Source organism: Triturus cristatus, chromosome 1_1 (assembly GCF_964204655.1).
Source record: "Triturus cristatus chromosome 1_1, aTriCri1.1, whole genome shotgun sequence".
NCBI lineage: Eukaryota > Metazoa > Chordata > Amphibia > Caudata > Salamandridae > Triturus > Triturus cristatus.
The window spans coordinates 359,377,791-359,390,683 of record NC_140579.1 but is presented as its reverse complement, the minus strand read 5'-3'; the positions used below and the strand labels follow the sequence as shown (position 1 = coordinate 359,390,683).

General features: G+C 40.1%; 1 long non-coding RNA gene across 1 annotated transcript in view; it reads left to right on the top strand.

Moving 5' to 3' along the window:
• Positions 1–12,893, top strand: part of LOC146870209 (uncharacterized) — a 75,289-nt gene that overhangs the window by 16,091 nt on the left and 46,305 nt on the right. The window lies entirely within an intron of this gene.

The window sequence follows — 12,893 nt, the reverse complement described above, 5'->3', positions numbered from 1 at the left end:
AAATTCCAACTTCAGATGGCCTAAAGCAAGGATGTGTTCTTGCTCCCCTCTTGTTCAACCTTTACACCGCCGATCTGGGAAGATTCCTGGAGAAAAGCAGTCTCCTTCCGCCAAAACTGGGCCTTGCAAAAACGAACCTGCACATTCTGCAATACGCCGATGATATTGTCATAATGGACCAGGCAAAATCTGGCCTCCAAAGAGCCTTGAGTACGGTCCACAAATATAACACTGCTAACGCTCTAAAAATTAACCAGGAGAAGACCACGGTCTTGATTTTCGGCTGTTGAAAGAAAAAGAAAAGTTTAACGTGGAACATTGGGCCCGCAAAGATCAAAACAACATCAAAATACAATTACCTGGGGGTCTGGTTTAGCGAGTCTTCCAGATCATCAGTCCACTTGGCAGCCTTGAAAAAGAGAGCTGGAGCAATAACATACTGCCTGACCCGACTCAACCAGTCCCTGAGTAGTCCTTCTGCCGAACCCATTCTGAAGGTGATTAAAGCCACTCTTCTCCCTACCTTAAGTTATGGGCATCAGGCCTTTCCTGGCACATACTCGGCCAGTTTCGACCACGCCCAGGTTTCCATTTATAAAAAAATCTTCCATCTCCTGAATTAAATCCACAGGGCAAGACTACGACTGGAGCTGGGCCTTCAAAGACAATCGATTTTCTGTGAGGCTGACACCCTGAAATACTTTATAAGGACATTAAAAGCTGCAGACAACACCCTTAAAGCCTGGTTAAAAGAAACTCTTGCCTGCTCTGGGAATTCGTGGAACCGTCAAATTGTAAAGGCCATAAGAACGCTACATATCGACGAATCATTACTTACCGCAAATACTATTCCATACACAGTCTGGAAAAGGGTTAGCAACAAGCAGGTCGGACACATTTCCTACCAGATGGACATCCAGGTCCTAAAAACAATAACTGTCCTGCCTCCCCTGAATGACTCATACCTCCCTGGGGAACCTCAATGTTACCTTTTGGATAGTCTGAACACAGTGGCCCGTAATAATATAATGTTCATGCGCCTCTTAGGTTTACGCTCCACTGCCTTCAACCGATGGGCTCCAACAAGCGAGGAGGGGGCCTGCAGACTGTGCAACTACAAGTCTGAATCATGGTTGCATCTCCTGTCCTTTTGTCCCGCCCTCGACGCCTCCAGAAGACATCTTTTAAAACCCTTATATTTAAAAAGGGGCATCAGTACATGTTGGGAGGCATCTGCCCTCTGCTTTACTTCCCTAGACATTCAAGTGCTTGCAAGGTCTGGAAAACTTGTGAGACTCTTGGACAATCTGCTTTCACCCTCTCCCGTCCCTGCCGTACCAGTCCCTCCCCCCCAAAAAAACTTATCACTGACTTTTTTCGCCCTCTGCCCTAGCTTCCCTGTAGCAAACTATTTTATCCTTGGCTTTGGAAACCTGTCACGTGATTATAATAGTAAATATAAGACTGCCTCGTCAGTAATATGTCTCTGAATTTAAATTTGATTGTTTTCTTTGCTATTGCTTTTAACGTGGTAACGGCGCTATGCTGAGATTTTATTGCAATGGTTTTAACTAACTGTGCTAATTTAATAATAAACTATAAACTAGACAGGAGCTGACCGGAGCGCCCCACTAGTTTTGAAAATTTCTCGAAGATTCGTCAAACGGCGTCAAAGTTATTGGGAAAACAAAAAATGCTTTTCCTATGGAAACTAGGTCCTAACTGGCGACCAGTAGGTAATTAAAATATATATATATATATATATATATATATATATATATATATATATATATTTCCCTGAAAAAACCATAGGTTTCAGGCCTGATATAGTTAGGAATTAGCATTTAAAAAACCTTAGAAATTCACTGAAAAAAACAATAGGTTTTAGGGGTGTTATAGCTAGCTGGACATTTCACTCGAACAAACCATTGAAATTCCTCCGATATAGTTAGTTGTACTAATTGCATCTTGCGCGCCCGCAATCCACTGCTGATGATGTCACATATTACATCATTCATGACCTGGTCAGTGACATATTTGATATTATTGATGCACACGCTACAAATTAAACCATGTCTTAACACTGGAATGAAAATATCCAAATGAGACTTCTGTTCTTCTTGTTTATTCACAATAGAATCTTCCAATCCCAACGCATTTCGTCGTTTGAAGGGATTAACCCATACGACTTTCTCAGGGCTGGAAGCAACACAAATATCAGTTGTTGGAAATTAAAGTGATAGTAAGTATTATACAGATAATACCCCCAAAATCGTGAATTTGTGCAGAGGAATCAAAGGTGCTAAATATTAAGGATCATATACAGACAAGTGCTCAGTAAGTATACATGTGTATAGAAGTTTGTTAGCTCATCAACAAATATGGGAAAGATCACTGTCTAAAGAAATTCAATAAAAGTAATCAAAGTATATTCCTGTGAACACAAGTTATTATGTGTTATTGATTCACTCACCAACCCTAGTGAGTAACATGCTCTGTGCATCAAAAACAACATACATATAGAAATTCGTACCTCTCTTGTCAAATTTGAAAACCTATAATAATACACATTAACGTAATTACTAACCACGTCACACATGAGGCAAGGCAAATCAATACGCTGTTACTAACGACAAATATCAATACCTTCCAATGTCTTGTGTAACTGCAAGGGATATCCTCCAAAAATAAGCTGGTACGTAACCCTTAAGGTAATACTCTCAAATTAAGTATAAAGAACCAAATTAAAGCTGACCACAAACACACAGGTGAATAAATATCTGTTCTTACCTCGATTCTAATGTCCAATTGTAGTAATAAGTTGACACTTCAAAGAGTATAATTCTGGGCAAACCATGGGATATCGGGCCTGAATTTTCGACCATCTGAAAAAACGTTATACACCGAAGTGTCTCAATATACTGATCACAAAATTGTTAAAATTAACCCTAAACTCACATGCAAGCCGAACTCTTACCCAAATAGCGGCATTGCCGAACTGTATAACGAAGCAAAAACCAAGCAAGTTCGTTTCAGCAAGATAGTCCCTGTAGTACGAGGACCTACAAACAAAAGGAACCTGTAATTAACCAAACTACTAAGGTAGTCCAGGAACCATAAATATTAACACAACGTGAAATCTAACTCACCTTAAGCGGCTCTGTAAACCCGAGTGCAGGTAATGAGCGTCGCGAGTGCTGCACCGTAACGTTACTTCCGTGTATATAAAATAGTAGAAATCAAGAAGGTGACTACCCCAAGAATTATAACGTGGGCGCCATATTTAAATATTGTCAAACCTCGTATATCTGGTGCTAAAGAAATGCCACCGAGGGATATAATATCAGTATATTTCGTTGCCACATCCAACATTTATTATGTATGTAGTCAAAGAGTAAATAGGTAAATAAAGCGTCATTAAACATTAAGTTGTAAATAATTCCTAAATAAACGGTTCTTGCGAACACTAATAGAGACAATCGCAAGTCAATGGACTACCAGTAGTGTGATGAGTAATTAAAGGACTAGTGCCTCTAACCATTCTAAAATTATGACACTATATACTACGCTGAGTAGATTACTGAGAAGGTTAAAGTATCAAAATAACAAGTACCTTAACCACTATATGTCTCAGTATATATTGTGTGTTTTTGGTAAGCAGAATATTACTTCTAGAAAGGTTAAAGTGTCAAAATAAGTACTTTAACCATAATTCCAACCGAGTTGCTTTTATAAAGCACATCATCATAGGTTTATATCTCTAGTACCGATCCAAACAAAAATAATGTAAGTTATAACAAAAGTATATAGTATTATTATGATAAAGTTACCACAATTGTATGCCCATATGTGACGAAAGTATAAAGTCGCTATATATTGAGTAACTCTATACAGAAATACCCAGACTGTCTAACACCATAGAAGGTCTGTTCATAATAATTAGGCCGAAGATATGGTCATACTAAATAATGAGTTCACATGTTCTCTAGTATTAATCGCCTAAAAAGTACTGTAGCTCCTGGTCATAATTAAGACCATCCTCCACGGCCCTCAGACGCATGATCCACCTTGCCTCATGCCTACGCAATTTCAGCTCTTTGTTTCCACCACGAGGATCTAATCTAACATGATCAATGCCAAAAAATTGAAAAGATTTAATCGGACCTTGCGCTTGACAATTGTAATCATGTTCGGCAATAGGATATCTCGCATCATAATTTTTGATTGCTCTCATGTGTTCACTAACACGATCTTTTAGAGCCTCAATTGTACTGCCTACATAAATTCTTTCGCATTTACACAATATAATATATACAACATATTTGGTGCTACAAGTTATATTCAAAAGAATATTGTACAAACGACCATGCTTATCCTTGAACTGTTTCATTTTGTCTTTGGCATGTTTACACATGCTACAATGTCCACATTTGAAAAACCCCTTAGTAAATTGCGAGAGCCAAAACTCTTGCTTTTTGTCAAAAGGGTAACTAGGACTTAACATAGATCCTAAAGTCCTACCCCTACGAAATGTAAGCTGCGGTTTGTCCGTTAAAAATTCTCGCAAGGTCCTATCTGCTTGATAAAATATGCCAATGTTTATTTAGGCTTTTACGTAGAGTCACACTAATCGGAGTGTGATCTGTGATCATTCTAATAGGTGGTGTGTTTGATGTAATAGTTCGACTAGGCATTAAGGTGGATTGCCGTTTAATCTTTAACACTTTGTTTAGCTGACGCAATATCATGTTTTGAATAACCCCTTTGGGAAAATCTACTCCATGTCCTCAATACATTTAACAAATTGTTTATTTTCACTGCAATTACGTCAAGCTCTAACCATTTCTCCAAATGGGATTGCTCGTATCTGATGTCAGGGGTGTGCACTATCTGCATGCAATATAGCACTGCACGATGTGGGTTTGCGATACATATTACTATGAACCTTATTGTCTTTAATATACAGCTCTACATCCAAGAATACCACTTTTGATGCACTTGATAATGTTGTGAATTTGATATTCAAATTATTATTGTTAAGATAACCAACAAATTCTTGTAGCATCATTTCAGTACCTGTCCAAATCATAAGACAATCATCTATAAAACACCCCCAATATAAAATGTAATCATGCCATTGGCTAGCTGATGAGCCCCATATCCCATTTTCTTCCAGCCAGCCCATAAATAAATTGGCATATGAAAATTTCGACCCCATGGCTACTCCTTGAACCAATCTTGTTTGAAAAGGAAAAAAATTATCTAATAATAATTCTGTCAAGGTCAGGAGCATTTGGGTATGTTCCCAATGACTCGCCGGTTTTTTTAGACAAGAAATATTGTATTGCTTGCAAACCCAGATCGTTGGTATGCTGGTATATATTGATACCACGTCAAGTGTTACCAACCACATACCGGTTTCCCATGTCGCATCTCCCAGTATATTTAGATTGTGCCTAGTATCTTTGATATAGGAGGGCAAATTAATGACCAGTGGTTGTAAAAATAGGTCAACATATTGGGATAGACGTTCCGTAGGTCCCCCAATACCTGACACAATTGGCCTCCCTGGTGGAAAAGGGAGGTCGTTGTGGATTTTCGGTAAAGTGTACAAACAAGGATAGCGAGGGCGATTAACCTTCAAATACAAAAATTCGTCATCGTCCAATAAGTGATTATCATGCCAATTTTTCAACAGACCATTGATCTTAATTGTAAGAGAAAACACAGGGTTATGTGCAATCTTCTGATAACATTGTACATTGTTCAGTTGTGAATAAATTTCCTGTTCATAATCATTTTAATTAATTGCAACCAAGTTGCCCCCTTTGTCTGCTTTTCTGATAATCAAATCAGGGTCTTCTGCTAAAGTTCTTAATGCTTGTCTTTCATGTGTCCTCAAACTTTCTTTCTGATATCTAAAGGGAAATTTGATGTTTTTAACAGTTTTATCCAGATCATTAATAACCAAGGTATGAAATATTTCAATATTATTACCACTTACAAGATTCGGAGACCACCGAGATTTCTCTTTAAGACCACTAGATATCGAAAAGTCTGGTCTGATATCTGAGTCTAAAAGAACCCTCCCAATCGTGACTGGATCCTCCTCCCTTTCTGTAATTGTAAGTAACATCATAGTATCCTGTATATCATTAATAGATATTACATTAGACAATGGGTTATTCAATGGTGATATAGTTTCTTTATTAGGTTTAGGATTCAATGCAAAGTATTTTTATAATTTTAGACGTCTCACAAATTTGAATAAGTCGATTTTGGTGTCACAGATGTCCCCTATATAATATGGACAAAATCCTAGGCCTTTTTTCAATAACCTGATCATTTCTTCTGTAAGTATCCGGTCTGATAAATTAACCACTTCAACCTCCCCACCTGCTACTACTTCTGATCTTTCTTGTCCCAGGATCGTGTTTTCATCCCTGTTCTGTCTCCGTCTGCTACCGCTCCTGTTGCCCCTCCTTGTTTTCTTATAGTTTCTGTTCTTTTGTTCAGCTCTCGATTTCCCCCTTTTGATACGATTCACTTCCTGTAGGAAAGATGAATTCCCTAAACCTGTCTTCCCTCTACACCAGACCCCCCTTCCACATCACTACCACTAGTGGGTACTGTGTTTAAGGAAGTATTACTTGAACTGGTAGACTGTGGTTGAGGAACTTGTTTACTCTTGTCAACAGGGATAAGGTAATCATATTTCTTAGCAAAAGTAAAAACTCTGCCACTATTATAGTCACCCTCATCCCTCTTTAACTTCCGTGCCTTACGTTGTTTAATATCATTCTGTTGATTCAAAAGTACTCCCTTCAGTATTTCATGATTCTTAGCTGTCACTTCTGGCATGTTTAGAGACACAATCTCCCCCTCTAATTGTACAATTTCAGCCTGTAATTTCTGTACCTTCCTTTCAGCATTTTCAATAAGAATTTCCATTAGTTTCATGGAACTTGAAGTAAGTTCTTTCTCCTGAATTACAAGGAGGTCTAAATATACTGGGAGATGTGACATGGGAAACCGGTATGTGGTTGGTAACACTTGACGTGGTATCACTATATACCAGCATACCGAACGATCTGGGTTTGCAAGCAATACAATATTTATTGTCTAAAAAACCGGCGAGTCATTGGGAACATACCCAAATGTTCCTGACCATGACCGAATTAATATTAGATAATCATTTTTTTCTTTTCAAACAAGATTGGTTCAAGCAGATTCAAGGAGTTGCCATGGGGTCGAAATTTTCACCGGCGTATGCCAATTTATTTATGGGCTGGCTGGAAGAAAAGGTGATATGGGGCTCATCAGCTAGCCAATGGCATGATTACATTTTATATTGGGGGTGTTTTATAGATGATTGTCTTATGATTTGGACAGGTACTGAAATGATGCTACAAGAATTTGTTGGTTATCTTAACAATAATAATTTGAATATCAAATTCACAACATTTGCAAGTGCATCAAAAGTGGTATTCTTGGATGTAGAGCTGTATATTAAAGACAATAAGGTTCATAGTAATATGTATCGCAAACCCACATCGTGCAATGCTATATTGCATGCAGATAGTGCACACCCCTGACATCAGATACGAGCAATCCCATTTGGAGAAATGGTTAGAGCTCGACGTAATTGCAGTGAAAATAAACAATTTGTTAAATGTATTGAGGACATGGAGTAGATTTTCCCAAAGGGGTTATTCAAAACATGATATTGCGTCAGCTAAACAAAGTGTTAAAGATTAAACGGCAATCCACCTTAATGCCTAGTCGAACTATTACATCAAACACACCACCTATTAGAATGATCACAGATCACACTCCGATTAGTGTGACTCTACGTAAAAGCCTAAATAAACATTGGCATATTTTATCAAGCAGATAGGACCTTGCGAGAATTTTTAACGGACAAACCGCAGCTTACATTTCGTAGGGGTAGGACTTTAGGATCTATGTTAAGTCCCAGTTACCCTTTTGACAAAAAGCAAGAGTTTTGGCTCACGCAATTTACTAAGGGGTTTTTCAAATGTGGACATTGTGGCATGTGTAAACATGCCAAAGACCAAATGAAACAGTTCAAGGATAAGCATGGTCGTTTGTACAATATTCTTTCGAATATAACTTGTAGCACCAAATATGTTGTATATGTTATATTGTGTAAATGCGAAAGAATTTATGTAGGCAGTACAATTGGGGCTCTAAAAGATCGTGTTGGTGAACACATGAGAGCAATCAAAAATTATGATGCGAGATATCCTATTGCCGAACATGTTTACAATTGTCAAGCGCAAGGTCCGATTAAATCTTTTCAATTTTTTGGCATTGATCATGTTAGATTAGATCCTCGTGGTGGAAACAGAGAGCTGAAATTGCGTAGGCATTAGGCAAGGTGGATCATGCGTCTGAGGGCCGTGGAGGATGGTCTTAATTATGACCAGGAGCTACTGTACTTTTTAGGCGATTAATACTAGAGAACATGTGAACTCATTATTTAGTATGACCATATCTTCGGCCTAATTATTATGAACAGACCTTCTATGGTGTTAGACAGTCTGGGTATTTCTGTATAGAGTTACTCAATATATAGCGACTTTATACTTTCGTCACATATGGGCATACAATTGTGGTAATTTTATCATTATAATAGTTTATACTGTTGTTATAACTTACATTATTTTTGTTTGGATCGGTACTAGAGATATAAACCTATGATGATGTGCTTTATAAAAGCAACTCAGTTGGAATTATGGTTAAAGTACTTGGTATTTTGACACTTTAACCTTTCTAGAAGTAATATTCTGCTTACCATAAACACACAATATATATTGAGACATATAGTGGTTAAGGTACTTGTTATTTTGATACTTTAACCTTCTCAGTAGTCTTCTCTGCGTAGTATATAGTGTCATAATTTTAGAATGGTTAGAGGCACTAGTCCTTTAATTACTCATCACACTACTGGTAGTCCATTGACTTGCGATTGTCTCTAATAGTGTTTGCAAGAACCGTTTATTTAGGAATTATTTACAACTTAATGTTTAATGACGCTTTATTTACCTATTTACTCTTTGACTACATACATAATAAATGTTGGATGTGGCAACGAAATATACTGATATTATATCCCTCGGTGGCATTTCTTTAGCACCAGATATACGAGGTTTGACAATATTTAAATATGGCGCCCACGTTATAATTCTTGGGGTAGTCACCTTCTTGATTTCTACTATTTTATATACACGGAAGTAACGTTACGGTGCAGCACTCGCGACGCTCATTACCTGCACTCGGGTTTACAGAGCCGCTTAAGCTGAGTTAGATTTCACGTTGTGTTAATATTTATGGTTCCTGGACTAACTTAGTAGTTTGGTTAATTACAGGTTCCTTTTGTTTGTAGGTCCTCGTACTACAGGGACTATCTTGCTGAAACAAACTTGTTTGGTTTTTGCTTCGTTACACAGCGCGGCAATGCCGCTATTTGGGTAAGAGTTCGGCTTGCATGTGAGTTTAGGGTTAATTTTAACGATTTTGTGATCAGTATATTGAGACACTTCGGTGTATAACGTTTTTTCAGATGGTCGAAAATTCAGGCCTGATATCCCATGGTTCGCCCAGAATTATACTCTTTGAAGTGTCAACTTATTACTACAATTGGACATTAGAATCGAGGTAAGAACAGATATTTATTCACCTGTGTGTTTGTGGTCAGCTTTAATTTGGTTCTTTATACTTAATTTGTGAATATTACCTTTAGGGTTACGTACCAGCTTATTTTTGTAGGATATCCCTTGATAACAGATAACTTTTGAACCCTCCTGAGGCACAGCCGGGAGTAGCAAGGAAAACTGAGCATAACTTTGTTTTAAAAGTGTAAAATTTCACTTTGCTTTTAAAATCACTCACCTTCCCTGTCACATCACTGCAGTGTGCAGGCACCCTTTCCTGCTGAAAAACGAGCACTGGTAAGGGCAAAAACGCCGTTTTCCCGCCAACTTCATTCCCCTCTCCCTGACTGGGACACGCCCACCTTGAGGTCACGTCTCTCGCATTGCTCCCTCCCTACAAATATGTGCATGTTCCGGAAGCGCAGCGGGCGCGACGAATGCGCGCCAAAGGCGCGCATAAGGCAAGCTCGTCTGTGCTCGTCCGTGCCGAGACCGGGCCAGGGGCCAGAACCTCTGATCAATCCCCGCGACAGGCTCCCCACATCTACCCCAAATCTACATTGATGGCACTGCGCACGCCTAACACCGACTGCGCTCAATATAATCCACACCTATGGTCAGATACCACAAAATTTACATGTCCCCACTGTAACGTGAAGCTACAGATAATGAATGAAAAAATCAAAACTCATGCTGTCACTGCATCTATGTCTTCCGACATCACCGCTGCACTAATCAATGCACGATCTCTTGTCAAGCACCGGCAAGAAATACACGATCTTATTATCAACAACAACCTTGATTGTCTCATTCTCATGGAGACATGGACGGATGGAGCATCCGATCCTGACATGGCAGTTGCGACCCCCCCCCCCCCCAGCCTATAACGCCTATCGCCTAGATAGAGTGGGGCAGCGCGGAGTAGGACTAGCCATCATCGCCCGCGTCCACATAACAGTCAGAATATCTCACATTCACTCCACCTCCTGCGAAGCCCTTCTTTTTGATCTTAAACTCACCCCATCGTTTCATTTTAAAGGCATCTTACTATATCGACCACCAGGCTCTCGCACCAACTTTCTAGCAAATCTGGGTGCAATACTAGAAGCTCCAGTGCTGGAAGACTCATTTACATTATTGGGCGACTTGAACTTCCATCTTGAGAATGCATCTGACAAAGATACCCAGTCCTTGATATCAGACATGCACACCATGAGTCTTCGGCAACTGGTAACCACCCCCACCCATATAGCCGGTCACACGTTAGACGGCATTTTTACTAATATGCAAGGCGTTAATATAATAGATACCTTACCAATGCCATGGACCGACCACTTCGCCATTTTTATAAAAATATCAGTCACATTAAATAGACTCAGACCCCACTCTGTACCGAAACCACAAACCATCAAAGTTTGGAAGGACATCGATCACGCTGAGCTAACGAGCCTACTTGAAAAAACTCGTCCTGACTCAACATTTGATCCAAACTTGGCCACACGACAATTTCAGGAGTGGATAGGTACCGCCACCCACTCCTTAGCCCCAACTAAAAAACTCTCTAGAAACAGAGCAACGCCATCAGCCCCATGGTTTACAGAGGAGCTCCGTATTAAGAGGCAATTCTGTCGAAACAGGGAGAGACATTGGCGCAGATCCTACAGCGCTGAAAGCAAGACCAGCTATAAGGAAGCACTCGGACAATACAAAGCTCTTATTGTCGAGACAAAAAAATCCTATTTCACTGAACAAATCAATTCTGCTAAAAACTCAAGTAAAAAACTTTTTGAGATAACTAAGGTCTTAGCGGGAAACGCACCGGACCTGAATTCTCCACAATCCCAAGTCTTTTGTGATTCTCTGGCTGATTTTCTTTTTCACAAAGGTAAATGATATATATCAAGCATTCTCCACAAAAACAGTAATCAGCCCCCCCATATCTAACAACGGGACCAACAATATCGAACTTTCTCAGTTCTTAGACCTTGGAGAAACACAAATCAAGGAAACAACGGCCACAATCAAATCAGGCTCAGCATTAGATCCTTGTCCTCTAAAAGTCATTCGTCCGATCATTGACTATCTCTCCCCTCACATTGTATCAATCTGCAACACAATGTTCAGAACTGGGATATACCCAGACTCCCTTAAAAATACCTTGGTCAAACCCCTACTTAAAGTTAATTTGGACCAGGACCAACCAAAAAACTACCGCCCCATAGCCAGTCTCCCCTTTTTAGCAAAGGTAGTGGAAAAGGCTATGAACTCACAACTCTCAGAGTTCATAGAAAAACATCAACTACTGGACAACACCCAATTTGGTTTCTGCAAGTTCCACGGAACCGAAACTGCCTTAATAAAAGCTACAGAGGACATAAGAGTGATCCGGGACCAGGGAGGTACAGCAATACTCGTACTGCTCGATCTGTCGGCAGCCTTCGACACGGTCGACCACAAGATCCTGGTCGACCGTGCCGAAAACCCGGGCATCCGCCACATGGCTAGAAATCTGCTCTCCTCCTTCTTGGCCGGTAGATCACAGGTGGTCACACTGGGGCCCTTCCAATCGCACAAGCTGTCACGACCGTGTGGGGTTCCCCAAGGCTCATCCCTTAGTCCGACACTATTCAATATCTACGTGTCGGACCTGGCCTCTGTCATCAAGGCCTATGGGATGAGCCTTACTTCGTACGCGGATGACACCCAGCTTGTGTTGGCCATTAACGGGAATGGAGACAAGGTAGCGGAAAACTTTCAAGAGGGCATGCGGGCGATCGGTGAGTGGATGGCCTCTAACTGTCTAAAGTTAAATGCCGAAAAAACTGAGGTCGTCATATTTGGACATCTCTCCCTAGGATGGTCAAACACCTGGTGGCCCACCACGCACGGAACATCACCTACACCAGCCATCACCGTCGGAAATCTGGGGGTGATTTTTGACGATAAATTAAATTTTATGGCCCACTCAAATAAAATAGCAGCAACAGCCCATCACAAACTTAGGTTGATCAAGAAAATCATGCCGTTTTTACCAACCTCAGCAGGTAAGACGCTGGTAAGCGCCCTCGTGCTGTCATCTCTTGACTATTGTAACGGCTTATTCATCAACGCCCAAGCAAGAGTGACCAACAAAATGCAGACCATCCAGAATGCTGCAGCCCGCCTCCTGTCTGGAATCCCTAAGTTCTCACCAATCTCTGAGACTATAAGGGACTT